Genomic DNA, 18,494 nt, shown 5'->3' with positions numbered 1-18,494 from the left:
AACTCAATGAAATCAAAAGAAGCTTAACCAAGTGTGTAGTTCTATTAAGAAGAATCTTAACGTCCGTTAAGCGGGTGTTTGGCTTTGTCAGTCCAAACTAGTTATAAGATCAAGTTGGATCCAACATACCAATTGTTTTGAGAAAATAATTAAAATTGGTTTATAATATAGTTTTAAAGAAAAATACGAGATTCGGTGGCCCAAAACACAACTAGTGTGTCTTAAGCGAGTGAACTCGGTTTAGTTCGGTCCTTGACTCGGAATAAGACCAATGATGGTTACCACTTACCCAATTGATGTGTAGTGAAACACACTTACTTTCCGTATCATTTTTATCATGTTTTAATTGTTTTTTAGTGTAATTATTAAGTTTTATGGTTTGTTTATGCTTGATTTTACAAATATAATTGTTTACTTGTAGGTTGTGAAGTTTGGTGGAAAAAAGAGTTAAATTGAAGAGTTTAGGGGCCTAATTGTGCAACTTTCAAACTTACAAGACAAGGCCCGACCCAAGCCCACTTCTTAAAAGCTTTTTATAATATTATATTTAATTAATAACAAGGGTAATCTGTGACAATCGTCAATTTCAGGTTAACCCCGTTAACTCAACTCCGTCAATTCAAACTTTAAGATCGTTGAATCTATAACGCACACTTCATTACATTTAAACTAGGGTTTAAATGACGCTTAACACTTACTACATGTGTAGTCTTTCGGGATTTGCACCGAAACGCAAACAAGTTGACGCGAACGATTGTTAAATAAACGACAAACGTCAAAACAATAATTATGTGTAAATTATGTGTTAGATATATGTGTGTTACTTGATTCGTTATGTGGAGTGTTAAACAAGAAACAAGAACCAACTAATTAGGCTAGAGAGGTAACATTTGGAAGTTTATGGACTAGAGTGTAACTTGTATATCTATAAATATAACCTTAACTACAAACCCTAACCTATTTTATTAACCTACAACCCGATCGGCCTCCCCCTTGCTCTCTCTTGGCTGCCGTCCACAAACACACACACATACACCATCAATTCAAGCCTTTGATTGAAGAACAAAGTGCTAGGAAGGTATATTTGATCATCCTTCACATCCTTGTTGATTGAATTTGATGTTTGTTGGGTTAATAACAAACCCTAGCTGGCCGATTTTGTTCATGCATATGATTAATATGATTGTTGTTATTTGGATAATGAATTGATAACTAGTTTGATAGTATTGCATGTTAATTGTTGTGTCCTTGATTGTGAGTTCAAATAAAACCCTAACCATGTGTGTATGGTGTAATTGAGTTGCATGGATAGTAGTATTAGTGTCTAGCATGTTATATGATTTATTTATGATCCATGGCTAGTGAAATTGTTGAGTTTTGATGTGAACAGAATCTGGACAGAATGTATGTACGATGTTCAAGTGACTGTAACGAAGTGTAAACGTGAAAATTGGTTGAGATTGTGGGTACTGCAGTAAACTAGGTTGAGTCTAGTTTTCATAAAGTATAAATTCGTAATTTTTGGATAAGTGGAAGTATACTTTTATGATTTTACAAAAACGTGATGCAAAGCTGAGCTGTTAGACCTGCTGTTAGGTTATGTTGTAAATGTTATATCTCTTGAACTACGGGACCAATTGGGTTGGTTCCACTTCTGGAAGTTGACTCATTGAGTTAGGAACCAAACCCAAGTGGTCTTGCATTTATTGGATTTTTCGTTTAACGGGAATTGTAAATAACATTCTGTTGCGCATGAATCTGACTGATATGAGTTTGCTGTAATGTTTTGGTCATTATAAGAAAAATATGTGGAATAAAAATAAGATAAAATATGTTCTGGAAACCTAAGATATGTATTCTTCTGTGGTGATTTTTGGTGAATTAATTGAGACGTTATGATCGGTGAACTAGTGCAATCTTTCAAGTAGAAATTCTGTCATAACGAAACTAGCTGCTGAGTTGTATAGGAATGCATGAAATATGATAGTTTTTATATAATTGTTGTATTTTGACCAAAATACACTTGCGGGGAATAGTTGTTAGTTGATTGCCATGAATTGACCAAATTTCCCTTTATGGGGAATAATGGTTAGTTAGTCTTTGTTTGTTGACCAAAATGCCCTTACGGGAATAATTGCTAGTTAATTGTTGTGTGTGACCAAAATGCCCTTACGGGAATAATTGCTAGTAAAGTATGTTATTAGTACGTGACACGAAAGTAATTGCTCACTCATGTATCATATCACAATTGTACTTGTTTAAGTCACACACGATTCACAAACGAAACACGAAATCTGTTACGTGCATAGGTATTATGTGCCGAGTCTAGAGACTCGTTAAACGTACCGATACTTAGAAAATCTCTTTGTTATTTAGAACGCTAGAGAGTTTCTACGACGCGCATCACTTGGTGATCTAGATCGGGATAATCTTCGCAAACAGTGAGTTTCACTTACCCCGCTCTTTGAACTGTTTTCAAACGTTTTTCACTTGGGGGAGATAACATACTCCGATAAACATATTTTCTGAGATAAACGCATATTTAAGATTTTGTTATAAATTATATATCACTTGTAAAGGGCTAAGCGGCAAACGTAACATTTGAAGTCCCACACATCGGACCGGTTAATATTTGGAATAGCGAGTCACTGTTGAGTAGTACTACTGGGTTTGACAAACCCCACCCGACGCTAAGCTCAACTGGAGGTTGAGTGGGTGTAATTTTGGCTAACACTTACCATGGTCTGGATTGACCTGGTGACGGGCACTTGATAAACAGTCAGCTTCGGTCGCGAACCACTTAGCGATACTTGTTGTATAGATTAGCTACCTATCGATATATAATTTGACATAACACTATCTGGTAATGCAAAACACTTAAACGTTGTAACGTGGTTACACAACACTTAAACGTCGTAACGAGGTTACGCAACACTTAAACGTTGTAACATGGTTACACAACACTTAAACGTCGTAACGAGGTTACGCAACACTTAAACGTCGTAACGAGGTTACGCAACACTTAAACGTCGTAACGGGGTTACGCAACACTGAAACGCCGTAACGAGGTTACGCAAAACGCTAAACGATTTATCTTATTTAACTTGTGAACTCACCAACCTTGTGTTGACACTTTTAGTATGTTATTCTCAGGTAGCCGAGGCGGGTGCGCGGTTTAGGAGCATGCATTAATTGAAACCATCTTTATTCTGCAAACTTAAATTTTAACAGTTACATTTGGTTTTAAGTCGTCCTGCGTGACGCAACTTTTGAATTAAGGTTTTTACGCTTCCGCACTTATTTGCATTTAAACGTTTTTATGGTTTGATTATAACTGATGATTCCGATCCTGCCAGTTCACACCCTCTGACGGTAAAACTCCGTTAGTGGATTTTGAGGGTGTGACAGATTGGTATCAGAGCCATTGGTTATAGCGAACTAGAAGCTGCATGCATACTAGACTATAACCGCGACGACCCATTAGTTATAATGATACGCACTGCATAGGTTTGTGTAGTCTTGAAATCTTATTTCTTTACCTCCTTCACTCATACACGCGCATATACACGGCTTACCTGTAGGAATGTCGACGCCACCCTCATCATCATCCGATTCGATGATGCATGCTCACGGGAAGGAACCGCAGTTACCTACTGCCTCGCCACCCCGTGTAGTCCCGGAACTCAAAACTCCTGCACCGAAGAGGTACCGCCTATCCGGAGGCCTGTATGAAAACGACGTTAGCTGGGATTGGTACCCCAACATGATCAGACGTATGGTCTACCGTGAACAAGTTCCCCCGTTGCCTCACCCGAACCACCCTGCTTACCCTAACACTCTACCACCCATAACCGAACCCGTGGAGCGAGTTCTCGCAGCTGTCGTCTCTTGTTTGGAGCGTGATGTGGGTTACATGCGCTACACTAGAGAAAATGTTGCCAGACTGTTTAAAGATGGAACCGAGACTCAGGAGGAGATTGCCCGCATGGCAGCGGCAATGAAAGAAATGCAAGAGACTAGTAAGCAACAAACAAAGGTTATGATGAAGATGCAAGCCGAGATGATAGACTTGCAAGAGCAACTCCAAGAAGCAAGGACCCGAACTGAGATAGCGTTAGAACGTTGCGATATCCTACAAATGCAACTTGCTCAGAACGCAGCAGAACCTGAGGCAGAGCCTGAGGCCGAGCCCGAGGCAGAGCCTGAAGTAGAACCTGAAGAAGATCCCGAAGAGGAGCCTGAGGAGGATCCCGAGGAAGATCCCGAGGAGGAACCCGAAGAAGAACCGGAGGAAGAACCGGCTGAGGAGGAGGCACATTCAGAAGTGTCCTCAGATGACGACATCTAGTGATGATGATACTTAGATGGAGGGGTTGTCTCCATCCTAACTATTATTTTTCTATGATTTTAAGGATTGATTGGAAATACTTTGTAGCGAATACAATGGTTTTAATCATGAATTTTTATTTAGACTAATATGTGGTTGTGATGTGATTTTTTTTTTCTTACCTATCTCTTATTACATGTATGGTGTGTTGTATATGAAAGAAAAATTCATGTTTAACATTTTATACTGTGATTTTAGGAAATGGCCGGAAGAAACGCTGGACGAGGACGTGGTAACATCAGCATGACTGCAGCTGAACTCCAAACTCTGCTGAATAACCATGTGGCGGCCGCTTTAGCCGCACACGTTCAGAATCAAACTGGAGGTCCAAGTGGAACGTGTACCTTCAAGAACTACCTTGACTGCAAGCCCAGTACGTTTAAGGGCACTGAGGGAGCTATAGGCTTCCTGCGTTGGGCTGAGAAGGCCGAGTCGGCCTTTGAGATGTGTAACTGTCACCCTGCCAGTAGGGTCAAATTCGCTGCTGGGACACTTGAGGATTCCGCCCTCACTTGGTGGAATTCGAACGTCCAGATCCTTGGATTGGAACTGGCTAACGCGATGAACTGGGAGGAGTTCAAAAACATGATGCGAGAGGAGTACTGTCCGAGGGAAGAGATTGCGAAGTTAGAGTCGGAGTTTTGGTCGTTGAAGATGGTGGGTTCGGAGATTGAAGCCTACACTACTCGTTCGCACGAGTTGGCAGTGATGTGTCCGCGGATGGTGGATCCGCCGAGCAAGAGAATAGAGTTGTACATTGATGGGTTAGCACCACAGATTCAGGGCATGGTGACGTCTTCCCGACCAGCCACGATACAACAAGCGATCCGTTTGGCTCACAAACTGACGGATCAGGCTGTGACCCAGGGTGCGTTACCACCGAGGGGTTCGACTGCTAAAGCCCGTGACAACCCGAGTAATGACCACGTCAGCAACAGTAACAACAACAGTAACCCGAACAGCGGAAAGAGAAAGTTTGACAACACCAGAACTTCATCCTCAAACCTCCCACCGCAACACCACTACCGTAAGCCCGAATTTACTCGGAGTTTCAATACTCAGAATCACAACAACAACAACAACAACAACGGTAGCGGGCAGGTTTCGAGCGGATATGCTGGAAAATATCCAAAGTGCAACAGGTGCAACTTTCATCATGTTGGTCAGTGTGACCGTGTCAAGTGTCAAAGATGCGGAAAGATAGGTCACCAAGCGAAGGAATGTAGAGTTGACCTTGCGGCGAAGGGTGCTCCTAAGCCACCGATGACGACTAAGGGATGTTTTGAATGCGGACAGGAAGGTCATTTCCGGAAGGATTGCCCCAAGCTGAAACAGAATGACAATAATGGGGGTAATGGAAGTGGCAGTAACGGTGGAGGAAATGGCAAAGGAAGAGCGTTTGTGATTGGATCGGGTCAAGCCCGCAATGATCCGCATGTGGTGTCTGGTAAGTTCCCTGTAAACGATTGTTTTGCTTCTGTTTTGTTTGACACTGGAGCTGATAGGAGTTTTGTGTCAAAAGCTTTTAGCCAACTTTTAAACCTTACTCCAACCCCGTTAGACGCTAAGTTTCCTGTTGAATTAGCTAACGGTAAAACTGTAGTAACAACTCATATACTTGCGGGATGTAAGTTGAAACTGTCAGGTCATGTCTTTGACATCGACCTTATTCCTTTTACGCTTAGTAGTTTCGATGTCGTTGTCGGCATGGACTGGTTATCCAAGAACCGAGCGGAGATTATATGCCATGATAAGATAGTCCATATTACCACCCCTTCCGGCGAGATCATTTCGGTCCGAGGCGAGAGAAGCGGCATGACCACCAGCATTATTACCCTTTTGAAGGCACAGAAGTATTTACGAAAGGGTCATCCGGCAATTTTGGCGCAGATTGTTGAGAAACCCGCGGAGGAGAAACGAGTTGAGGACATACCGATTGTGCGAGACTTTCCGGAAGTTTTCCCGGAGGATTTGCCCGGACTCCCTCCTATTCGTCAAGTCGAATTCCAAATCGAGTTGACACCCGGTGCAGCACCCATAGCACGAGCCCCGTATCGACTCGCACCGGCGGAACTTCAGGAGTTGTCCACTCAGTTGCAAGATTTGTTGGATAAAGGTTTTATCCGACCTAGCTCATCGCCATGGGGAGCCCCTGTCTTGTTTGTCCGAAAGAAAGACGGGACTTTCCGAATGTGCATCGACTACCGGGAGTTGAACAAGGTGACGGTCAAGAACCGTTATCCTTTACCCCGAATTGATGATTTGTTTGACCAGCTTCAGGGATCGAGTTACTACTCGAAGATCGATCTACGATCCGGTTACCACCAGCTGAGAGTGCGCGAAGATGATATTTCAAAGACGGCTTTCAGAACACGGTATGGTCACTACGAGTTTTCAGTTATGCCTTTTGGCCTAACCAACGCACCAGCCGTATTTATGGATCTCATGAATCGAGTATGCAAGGCGTACCTCGACAAGTTTGTGATTGTTTTCATTGATGATATTCTCGTCTACTCCAAGAATGAGACTGACCACGAAGAGCACTTAAGGATAATTCTGGAACTACTGAAGAAGGAACAACTGTATGCTAAACTCTCGAAATGTGAATTTTGGCTTCGCGAGGTTCACTTTTTAGGACATGTGATCAACGAGAATGGTATCCATGTCGATCCCGGTAAGGTAGAGGCCATCAAGAACTGGGAAGCACCTAAGACTCCGACTGAGGTGCGACAATTCCTAGGACTGGCCGGCTACTACCGGCGTTTCATCGAGGGATTTTCAAAGATTGCTCAACCCCTCACCGCTTTGACTCACAAGGGCACTAAGTACAACTGGGGTGACGCGCAAGAATCCGCTTTTCAACTGTTGAAAACCAAGCTTTGTAGCGCCCCTATTTTAGCCCTCCCCGAGGGAACGGAAAATTTTGAGGTACACTGTGACGCATCTATACAAGGTCTCGGTTGTGTGCTGATGCAACTCGAGAAGGTTATAGCCTACGCCTCTAGACAACTACGGGTTCACGAGAAGAACTACACGACCCATGATTTGGAACTCGGAGCTGTGGTGTTTGCTCTCAAGATATGGAGGCATTACTTGTACGGTACCAAGTTTACCATTTACACCGACCACAAGAGTCTCCAACATATCTACGATCAGAAGGAGCTGAACATGAGACAGCGTCGTTGGGTCGAGCTGCTTAAAGATTATGATTGTGCCATCAAGTACCACCCTGGCAAGGCCAATGTGGTGGCCGACGCCCTCAGCAGAAAAGAAACAGATAAACCCAGACGGGTGAGAGCATTGCAACTCACGATTCATGCCAGCTTGCCCGATCAGATTCGCGATGCGCAACTGGAAGCTTTGAAAGATGATAATCTTCCATCGGAACTCATGCGGCGCATGAGCAAGCAACTTGAAACCAGATCGGACGGGGTCCGATATTTTGAGAACCGGATTTGGGTTCCACGATACGGAGAGTTGAGAACTCTAGTGATGGACGAAGCTCACAAGTCCCGATATTCTATCCACCCCGGCTCAGATAAAATGTATCATGATTTAAAGGCACTTTACTGGTGGCCGAACATGAAAGCCGACATTGCCACCTACGTGAGCAAATGTTTGACTTGTGCCAGAGTCAAGATAGAATACCAGAAACCATCTGGCCTTCTGCAACAACCGGAACTCCCAATGTGGAAATGGGAACACATCTCTATGGACTTTATTACGGGTTTGCCTAAGACACCGACGGGATGCGATACCATCTGGGTGATCGTTGACCGGTTGACTAAATCGGCACACTTCCTAGCGATTAAAGAAACAGACAAAATGGAACGACTGACTCGAGTATACATGAAAGAAGTGGTGTCTAGACACGGAGTGCCTGTCTCGATCATTTCCGATCGAGATTCTCGTTTCACCTCGCACTTTTGGAAGTCGCTGCAAAGCGCACTGGGCACCCGTCTCGATATGAGTACAGCATACCATCCTCAGACGGATGGGCAAAGTGAACGGACTATTCAGACCCTGGAGGATATGTTGCGTGCATGCGTCTTAGATTTCGGAAAAAGTTGGGAACCCCACTTACCCTTGGTAGAGTTTTCGTATAATAACAGCTACCACGCAAGTATTAAGGCAGCGCCGTTTGAAGCGCTGTACGGACGGAAGTGTCGATCACCACTCTGCTGGGCAGAGGTGGGTGATAGCCAAATCACTGGTCCGGAACTGGTACTCGAAACCTCGGAAAAGATTGTTCAAATCCGAAATCGCATGGCAGCAGCACGAGATCGCCAAAAGAGTTACGCCGACAAGCGCCGAAAACCTCTCGAATTTCAAGTGAACGATCGGGTGTTACTCAAAGTCTCACCTTGGAAAGGTGTGGTTCGCTTTGGTAAGCGAAACAAACTCAACCCACGATATGTTGGTCCGTACCGGATAACTGAGCGCATTGGTCCGGTGGCGTACCGACTGGACCTACCAACAGAACTCAGTGGCGTACATGATGTATTCCACGTATCAAATTTGAAGAAATGCCTATCTGATGAAACCCAAGTAGTCCCTTTGGAGGAACTACAAGTTGATGAGCAGTTACGGTTCATTGAGGAACCAGTAGAGGTTTTGGATTGGGAAACCAAAACGCTCAAACGCAGCAAAATTCCAATCGTTAAGGTTCGTTGGAACTCGAGACGTGGACCGGAGTTCACGTGGGAACGCGAGGATCACATGATGAAAAAGTATCCTCACCTTTTTGAAGGGCTAACCAAACACCGAAAACCACGAAACCCGGCAAACCGTCAAACATCACCGGAGGTATGAACTAAATTTCGGGACGAAATTTCTTTCTACTAGGGGATGATATGACAACTGAAAATTTTTCTTACTTTTTCAGGCTCTCATCACGACTTGACTCAAATTTTCGGGACGAAAATTCTTTAACATGGGAATGATGTGACAATCGTCAATTTCAGGTTAACCCCGTTAACTTAACTCCGTCAATTCAAACTTTAAGATCGTTGAATCTATAACGCACACTTCATTACATTTAAACTAGGGTTTAAATGACGCTTAACACTTACTACATGTGTAGTCTTTCGGGATTTGCACCGAAACGCAAACAAGTTGACGCGAACGATTGTTAAATAAACGACAAACGTCAAAACAATAATTATGTGTAAATTATGTGTTAGATATATGTGTGTTACTTGATTCGTTATGTGGAGTGTTAAACAAGAAACAAGAACCAACTAATTAGGCTAGAGAGGTAACATTTGGAAGTTTAGGGACTAGAGTGTAACTTGTATATCTATAAATATAACCTTAACTACAAACCCTAACCTATTTTATTAACCTACAACCCGATCGGCCTCCCCCTTGCTCTCTCTTGGCTGCCGTCCACAAACACACACACATACACCATCAATTCAAGCCTTTGATTGAAGAACAAAGTGCTAGGAAGGTATATTTGATCATCCTTCACATCCTTGTTGATTGAATTTGATGTTTGTTGGGTTAATAACAAACCCTAGCTGGCCGATTTTGTTCATGCATATGATTAATATGATTGTTGTTATTTGGATAATGAATTGATAACTAGTTTGATAGTATTGCATGTTAATTGTTGTGTCCTTGATTGTGAGTTCAAATAAAACCCTAACCATGTGTGTATGGTGTAATTGAGTTGCATGGATAGTAGTATTAGTGTCTAGCATGTTATATGATTTATTTATGATCCATGGCTAGTGAAATTGTTGAGTTTTGATGTGAACAGAATCTGGACAGAATGTATGTACGATGTTCAAGTGACTGTAACGAAGTGTAAACGTGAAAATTGGTTGAGATTGTGGGTACTGCAGTAAACTAGGTTGAGTCTAGTTTTCATAAAGTATAAATTCGTAATTTTTGGATAAGTGGAAGTATACTTTTATGATTTTACAAAAACGTGATGCAAAGCTGAGCTGTTAGACCTGCTGTTAGGTTATGTTGTAAATGTTATATCTCTTGAACTACGGGACCAATTGGGTTGGTTCCACTTCTGGAAGTTGACTCATTGAGTTAGGAACCAAACCCAAGTGGTCTTGCATTTATTGGATTTTTCGTTTAACGGGAATTGTAAATAACATTCTGTTGCGCATGAATCTGACTGATATGAGTTTGCTGTAATGTTTTGGTCATTATAAGAAAAATATGTGGAATAAAAATAAGATAAAATATGTTCTGGAAACCTAAGATATGTATTCTTCTGTGGTGATTTTTGGTGAATTAATTGAGACGTTATGATCGGTGAACTAGTGCAATCTTTCAAGTAGAAATTCTGTCATAACGAAACTAGCTGCTGAGTTGTATAGGAATGCATGAAATATGATAGTTTTTATATAATTGTTGTATTTTGACCAAAATACACTTGCGGGGAATAGTTGTTAGTTGATTGCCATGAATTGACCAAATTTCCCTTTATGGGGAATAATGGTTAGTTAGTCTTTGTTTGTTGACCAAAATGCCCTTACGGGAATAATTGCTAGTTAATTGTTGTGTGTGACCAAAATGCCCTTACGGGAATAATTGCTAGTAAAGTATGTTATTAGTACGTGACACGAAAGTAATTGCTCACTCATGTATCATATCACAATTGTACTTGTTTAAGTCACACACGATTCACAAACGAAACACGAAATCTGTTACGTGCATAGGTATTATGTGCCGAGTCTAGAGACTCGTTAAACGTACCGATACTTAGAAAATCTCTTTGTTATTTAGAACGCTAGAGAGTTTCTACGACGCGCATCACTTGGTGATCTAGATCGGGATAATCTTCGCAAACAGTGAGTTTCACTTACCCCGCTCTTTGAACTGTTTTCAAACGTTTTTCACTTGGGGGAGATAACATACTCCGATAAACATATTTTCTGAGATAAACGCATATTTAAGATTTTGTTATAAATTATATATCACTTGTAAAGGGCTAAGCGGCAAACGTAACATTTGAAGTCCCACACATCGGACCGGTTAATATTTGGAATAGCGAGTCACTGTTGAGTAGTACTACTGGGTTTGACAAACCCCACCCGACGCTAAGCTCAACTGGAGGTTGAGTGGGTGTAATTTTGGCTAACACTTACCATGGTCTGGATTGACCTGGTGACGGGCACTTGATAAACAGTCAGCTTCGGTCGCGAACCACTTAGCGATACTTGTTGTATAGATTAGCTACCTATCGATATATAATTTGACATAACACTATCTGGTAATGCAAAACACTTAAACGTTGTAACGTGGTTACACAACACTTAAACGTCGTAACGAGGTTACGCAACACTTAAACGTTGTAACATGGTTACACAACACTTAAACGTCGTAACGAGGTTACGCAACACTTAAACGTCGTAACGAGGTTACGCAACACTTAAACGTCGTAACGGGGTTACGCAACACTGAAACGCCGTAACGAGGTTACGCAAAACGCTAAACGATTTATCTTATTTAACTTGTGAACTCACCAACCTTGTGTTGACACTTTTAGTATGTTATTCTCAGGTAGCCGAGGCGGGTGCGCGGTTTAGGAGCATGCATTAATTGAAACCATCTTTATTCTGCAAACTTAAATTTTAACAGTTACATTTGGTTTTAAGTCGTCCTGCGTGACGCAACTTTTGAATTAAGGTTTTTACGCTTCCGCACTTATTTGCATTTAAACGTTTTTATGGTTTGATTATAACTGATGATTCCGATCCTGCCAGTTCACACCCTCTGACGGTAAAACTCCGTTAGTGGATTTTGAGGGTGTGACATAATCAGCCATTAATCACATAATCCCTAAATACACAAAAAACCTAACTCCTAACCCTAAGTCCGATCGGAAATTGCAGCCGCAAGAAAGAAAGAAGAAAAAGAGAAAGCTGTTGGCGGCTGAGGTGTTTTGGACGGCTGGAGAGGGAAGAGTGACCTTGGGGCAGCAGCTAGGGGCTTCAAACAATCATAAATATCAGCCATACTTCATAGTAAAACATCCATAAACTTTAATTATTGTTCAAGAACCCTAACTTTGTTGATTTGGTCTTTTACTTTGAATTGTTTTGCAATTGATTGATTGGTTGTCTTGTGATTGATATTGTTTGGATCTTGAATGAGTTTGATTATGTTTATGATGATGTTTATGATGTTTTTCTTGAGTATACATGGCTGTCCAAAATCAATGAGTAGCTAATCTTGCTTGTTCTACCTAGGATAGATGATTGTTGAGTGGTTTTGACTTGTTTAATGGATTGTTGATGTTCAAGACTTAAATTATTGATGTAAAGTTTAACTAAACCATAAATTAGATTGTGTGTGATGGCTGTGTTTTATTTGTTATTACTTATAATCCTTTTGCATTAGTTAATTAAATCGGTTTTGATTAATTGATTGCTTGTTAAACTCTTTACTTGGTGTTTTGGGTTTATTTGCGGGAAGTACAACCGTAGGGATAAGTGGGTAATATAATCATCTAAAATCAGTTAAAATACACCTTCTTTGAGACCGAGAGGTGATAAGAAGTAATATTGTCTCGTAGCTTTTACTTGTTAGAATTAGGACCGCGCGAGAGCGGGTTTTTGTCTTGTCAAGTTTGAGTGTTTATGTGCAATTAGTTGGTTTAATTTGGGTTAAGTTAAATTGTTCCTCTATCCTTGGTTGCGTAGTATTCGTTTCCATTAGGTTAGTGTGTCGGTGAGACCGAGAGGTGAGTCGTCATTTGAACACGTTAATAATTGTTTTCCGGTTTATTCTTTAAAATCAACTAAAATAAGTTAGAGATTGTTAGAGAGACTGAGAGGTAATTTGTAACGATTCCGACGAAACCCGGTATACCCTAACCGGTAGACAATAGTTACGTCATATTTAATGTCGGGTACATGAGTTACCATAGTAATTATACGAGAATACATGGTTCACTGTATTGATTGTACGTGAATATATAATTCACCGCATTGAATATGCGATTAATCGGTCGATAATTATTGAAACCCGAACGAATCGAGGGTTTAATTATAGACGATATCTATAATATTTAGTGATGTTACGAAGCATTAATGCTTCGGGATAAGTAAAGTACGGCACAGAAAAAGAATTTTGATTTAATGGTACGTCGGTACATTAAACGAAACCTTTAATACCAAACCGAGCAAGAGACAATCGATCAAGCCGAAAAAGATGCGCAATAATTAATAATATGATGTTTTAAGTCAATAAATGTCATTGTTTAAGTTTTTAAAGTTTTTAAATCGGTTTTATATAAATTTCATTTTTAAGCCGAAAAAACGACCATTTTAACCTCGTTTTAAGCCGAATTAGACATTTAACCGAAAAACGAACTGAACCAGATTATCCAAAACATTATCCGGATTTCGAGAATCCAAATGAGTGGCCAAGAATGGAGAAGTGGGTCCCACCCCACCTCTCCCCTTAACCGATCGGACCACCACCCCCACAAACCCCATTTCATTTCTTTTTTACAACAAACATATCCAAGTTATTCAAATCCTCTCCACAAGATCAACTAAAAACCGAGAGTTTTTAGCAAGAAAACAAGGTAATGATCGGGTTATATACGTTTCCATCTTCGTTTCTTGAGTTTATTTGCAAGAAAATGAGGTTTCAAAGATGAAAACCGATTCTTGCATGATCAAGTGATGTATACGGGTTATACAAGGGATCTTGGTCCAAGAAAGGAGTTAAACGGACCAAAAACGGATTTTTACGGTTAAATCTTTGTTTTTAAAGCAATAACCGAAACTATAGTGTAAGAGGCTTGATCGTGAGTGTAACTTGCTTGGTATTGTGGTATGTTGGTTGTAGGTTCTGTATTTAGTGGTAGATAAGGCGGAAAGACGAGTTTGTAGCTTGTAGTGGCGGAAAACGAAAGGTATTTTCGGTTACAGTAAGTATGGTATAGCTAAAAGTAGTTAACTGATACTATGATTAATACAATTAGCCGTGCACAGCTCAAGGTCATAACAATAAATTCAGAGAGGAACCATTTACACGTGAGTTTCTAGCCCCATTTCCTTGTTATGTTTTTGGGCTGTGTGCATACTCAATGTGATCAGTTAATACATTTAGCTTAAGTGGCAAGTGTATGCCATATATGATTTATGTGATAGATATTGAGGTTATGAATGAACGCTTGTAAGTACGTGAATGATCTTCGGATATTGCACGTATCTCCAGGTAAGGTAATCGTAAAAGATGTAATTGTTGTACAAAGTATGTATGAATGATAGCAGGGTATGTATGAAATTGCATGAATGATAGTATGAAGAAATATATGTATGAATATATGAAGAAAAGGATAGGCGGACCAGACCCTTATAATATCTGAGAGAATAGGGATCATACCCTTATAATATCTGAGAGGATAGGGACCTGACCTTCATAATATCTGTGAGGTTATAAGGCTAAGGCTCTTTAAAACGTATAAGTAAAGAAAGATTAAATATGAAAGTATGAAAGAAAGAAGTTAAATACTTACGTATGTATGAAAGAAAGAATGAACACGTTAGGATTTGTTGGGGTATTTTTTGCCCATGAGAATGCCCAACTCATCTCTAATTACATGGTTTTATTTATTGTTATTAATTATATAAATAAGGAGAAAAGAAAGAAAGTAATATTCTTTTGTTTTGGTCTGACGTCACACAGTGGCGGCACAAGGTTTTTAGAGGCCTCAAGCTAACTATCAAGTTGGGGCCTTTCTTTTCCAAAATTTTTAAGTATAAACCCTCCTTCTTTATCCGGGCTTGGGACCGGTAATAATAATCGGAGTTAAAAAAAAATTTTAAGTTATTTCGTGTCGGTAAAAAATAATATTTATATGAAATTTATTTTTCTAGCTTTAATAGATGCAAATTGTTTAATGAAATAATCATAATCAATTTCTCCTAAAAAGTTTTTCTCAATCGACAAAAGAGCTAAACCATTTAACCTTTCTTGTGACATTGTAGATCTTAAATAATTTCTTATCAACTTTAATTTAGAAAAACTACGTTCTGCAGAAGCAACGGTCACAGGAATAGTTAACACAATTCTATAAGCAATATAAGCATTCGAAAAAGAATCAAACTTTTAATATAATTTAATATGTTTATAAGTGTGTCAGATTCTATATCTATCATATCCCTTAGCATTTTTAATTCTTGAAATAAATTTAAACCATCAATGTCTACCTTGTCATCATGTTTCAAAAAATTCTCAAGATTAATACACTTCTTTTTTAAAATTTCTTCATCGAACGATTTTAACTTTTCAATACTAAACAAAAAACCGAAAATAGTTTCAAACTCTTTAAATTGATTAAATCTACTTGTGAGTGAAGCTATAGCTTGATCTACTATGTATAAGAAATAATCAGTCCTAAAACATTCGATAGGAGTTTTTAAAGTTTCATTATCAGTATTTTGATCAAACTTTTTATTTCTACGAATAATACGTTTCTCACGAAAAACAGGTTCAATACCACTATATAGACATATTTGTTTAGTTGCGGTCATAGCCTTTTCAAATCCCTCCTCTCTATAAGTTTAAAAAAAACGAATAAGTTCATTTAGTTGTTTTATAGCATCATCAATACACATATCTTTTGCTTGTAAGTTTTTACTAACTATATTAACAGCAAACAAAATATCATACCAAATAACCATCGCTAATAAAAATTCAAATTATTTCAAAATGTACCGTAGCTAAATTTTTAGCATCATCTTTAGTTTTAAGATCAGTACTATCCTCATATAAATCCAATAATGCTTCTCTTATTTGCGAAGCTTGAAACTTAATTGCTTTAACACTTTCTAATCGACTTTCCCAACGTGTTTGTTATAATGGTTTAAGAGTTAAATGTTTTACATTATCTAGTGAAATATTCCATCTTTTAGTGGATGATGCGAACAAACAATAAACACGTTGTAATACACCAAAAAAATCCTCAGCATTGTTACAAGAGATAGCCATATCAGAAATTACTAAATTTAAACTATGACAACCACATGGTGTGTAAAATGCTCTAGGGTTAATGTCTAACAATCGTTTTTGCACGCCTTGATGTTTTCCCTTCATAGTCGATCCATTATCATAACCTTGGCCTCTAATATCATTTACATCAAGCCCTAGATTACTAATTTCTTTAATAATAGCATCAAAAAGGCCTTTACCACTTGTATCATCTACTATTAAAAATCCTATAAAATATTCATTAACTTGAATCGGAGTTGATGAAACATCTACACATCGTAAGACAATGGACATTTGTTCTTTGTGACTTACATCGGGAGTGCAATCAAGTATAACTGAAAAATATTTTGCTTCCGTAACCTTTTTAATAATTTTAGTTTTTATTTCATTTGCTAACAAACAAATCAATTCGTTTTGCATTTTGTGTCCAAGGTAATGATTATGAATTTCATTGTCTTTTATGCGTCGAATATGTTCTTGCATTATTGGATCAAATTCCGCAATCATCTCGATAATAGCTAAAAAATTACCATTATTTTCTTCATAAATTTTTTCATTCTTCCCACGAAATGCTATATTCTTTTTACCAAAACACTTTGCAACGGCGAGTATTCTTATTAGCACGTTTCTCCAATGTTCTTTATCTTTATTTATTTGATCTTGAGTTTGTTTATCAATTGTTTTATTTTTCGCCAATCTTATCTCTAATTCCATCCATGTTCTCATATTGACAATATGCACATTACTTAATTCATTTTCTTTTAATTTTGGCACTAAGATTTCTCCAATCATTACTACCTTCATATGCTAATTTACTTATACATTGGTTCACATTGAATAACTTACAACAAAAACAAAATGCTCTATCTAGTTCTATAGAATAAACCAACCATTTTCTTTCTATTTTTTCTCCATTCGGTAACTTTCGGATATAAAGAGAAGTATTAAAGCTTCTTGAATATTCATCTGTTGGAAATTGTAACCATAAATTTTTACCGGGCCTTTTTCTACAATTAGATCCCTTAAATTACTATTGATATTATTCCATTGACTTGGGTCAACAATATTTGGAGGCTCTTTAGCTTGATTCTCATTTGGAAGTTGATCATCATTTATAGGTTCATCTTCACTTGTTGTTAACTCATCAATTGTAGGTTCATTATTTGTAGGTTGTTCGTCATTTGTAAGTTCATTACTTGTAGGTTGTTCGTCATTTATAAAGTCATTATCTATAGGATGATCGTCATTTGTATGTTCATTGTTTGTAGTTTTGGGGATGTGAAAAATTTTAAAATAGCTCCTTTTTGTGATTGAACTAAAGCCTCCCTTTTAAGTCTTTTTTGTTTTTTTGCATAACCGGATTCGTATGTTCGGTGTCAGTGTGACATTAAGGAAAATTCTATTCTAATACAAATATACAATTAAGCACAAATGTCAAGTGGCAAATAGGGCAATAGGCTGAAATCTAAAACTAACCTCAACAGTAAACCGTCTAAACAATTAAAAATCTAAACAAGAAAACAAACAATAGAGCAATAATCAGGTTGAATTAAAAATTTAAAACTAACCGATTCGTTTACTGATTGTAGAAGCCAGAAAGCTTAGGGAGTTAGTCAATAACAGATTGCACAGAGGTGAAAGGCCAGCCGATTGTTTGTTTCGTCAGCCGTCACAGGCAGCAGGCTCACAGATGTTGTATGGGTATTTCGTCAGTCGTCACAGCCGATTGTTGTATGTCTGATGGATTAATTGGCATCAAGGGTTAGTTTATACTAGTTGATTAGAGATTTAGATCCATTAATTGTTGATAATAACAAAAAAAAATTACCGTTATGATTTAATGGAGTGTTGTTGTCGTCCAATCCCTCCATCCTTGGTTAGTGAATCTCCAGCAGTCCATCAGTATCATTGATCACGCGTGCGTCATTCTATTTCTCCATGACTCCATTAAAACCTAAAACCTAACTGTTAGGTCCTAACATCGGCGCTTATTATCTGTATAAGATATATAATTTTTTTTTTTAAATGGGGGCTTATAATTTAGGGGGCCTCAAGCCCTTGCTTAGCCCAATTGGCCTATTGGGCCGGCCCTGACGTCACAAGCCAACAACAACATATGTTACATGTTATGGTT

General features: G+C 38.9%; 1 pseudogene; it reads right to left on the bottom strand.

Moving 5' to 3' along the window:
- Window positions 1-15,223: 15,223 nt before the first annotated feature.
- LOC143551378 (uncharacterized) lies at window positions 15,224-18,231 on the bottom strand (annotated as a pseudogene).
- Between the last annotated feature and the right edge of the window lie 263 nt (window positions 18,232-18,494).

The sequence above is a fragment of the Bidens hawaiensis genome, unplaced genomic scaffold, assembly GCF_021521415.1.
Source record: "Bidens hawaiensis isolate Kalapana, Puna unplaced genomic scaffold, B.hawaiensis_p1.1 tig00016367_1, whole genome shotgun sequence".
Taxonomy (NCBI): Eukaryota; Viridiplantae; Streptophyta; class Magnoliopsida; order Asterales; family Asteraceae; genus Bidens; species Bidens hawaiensis.
This window is presented reverse-complemented; position numbering and strand designations above follow the sequence as displayed.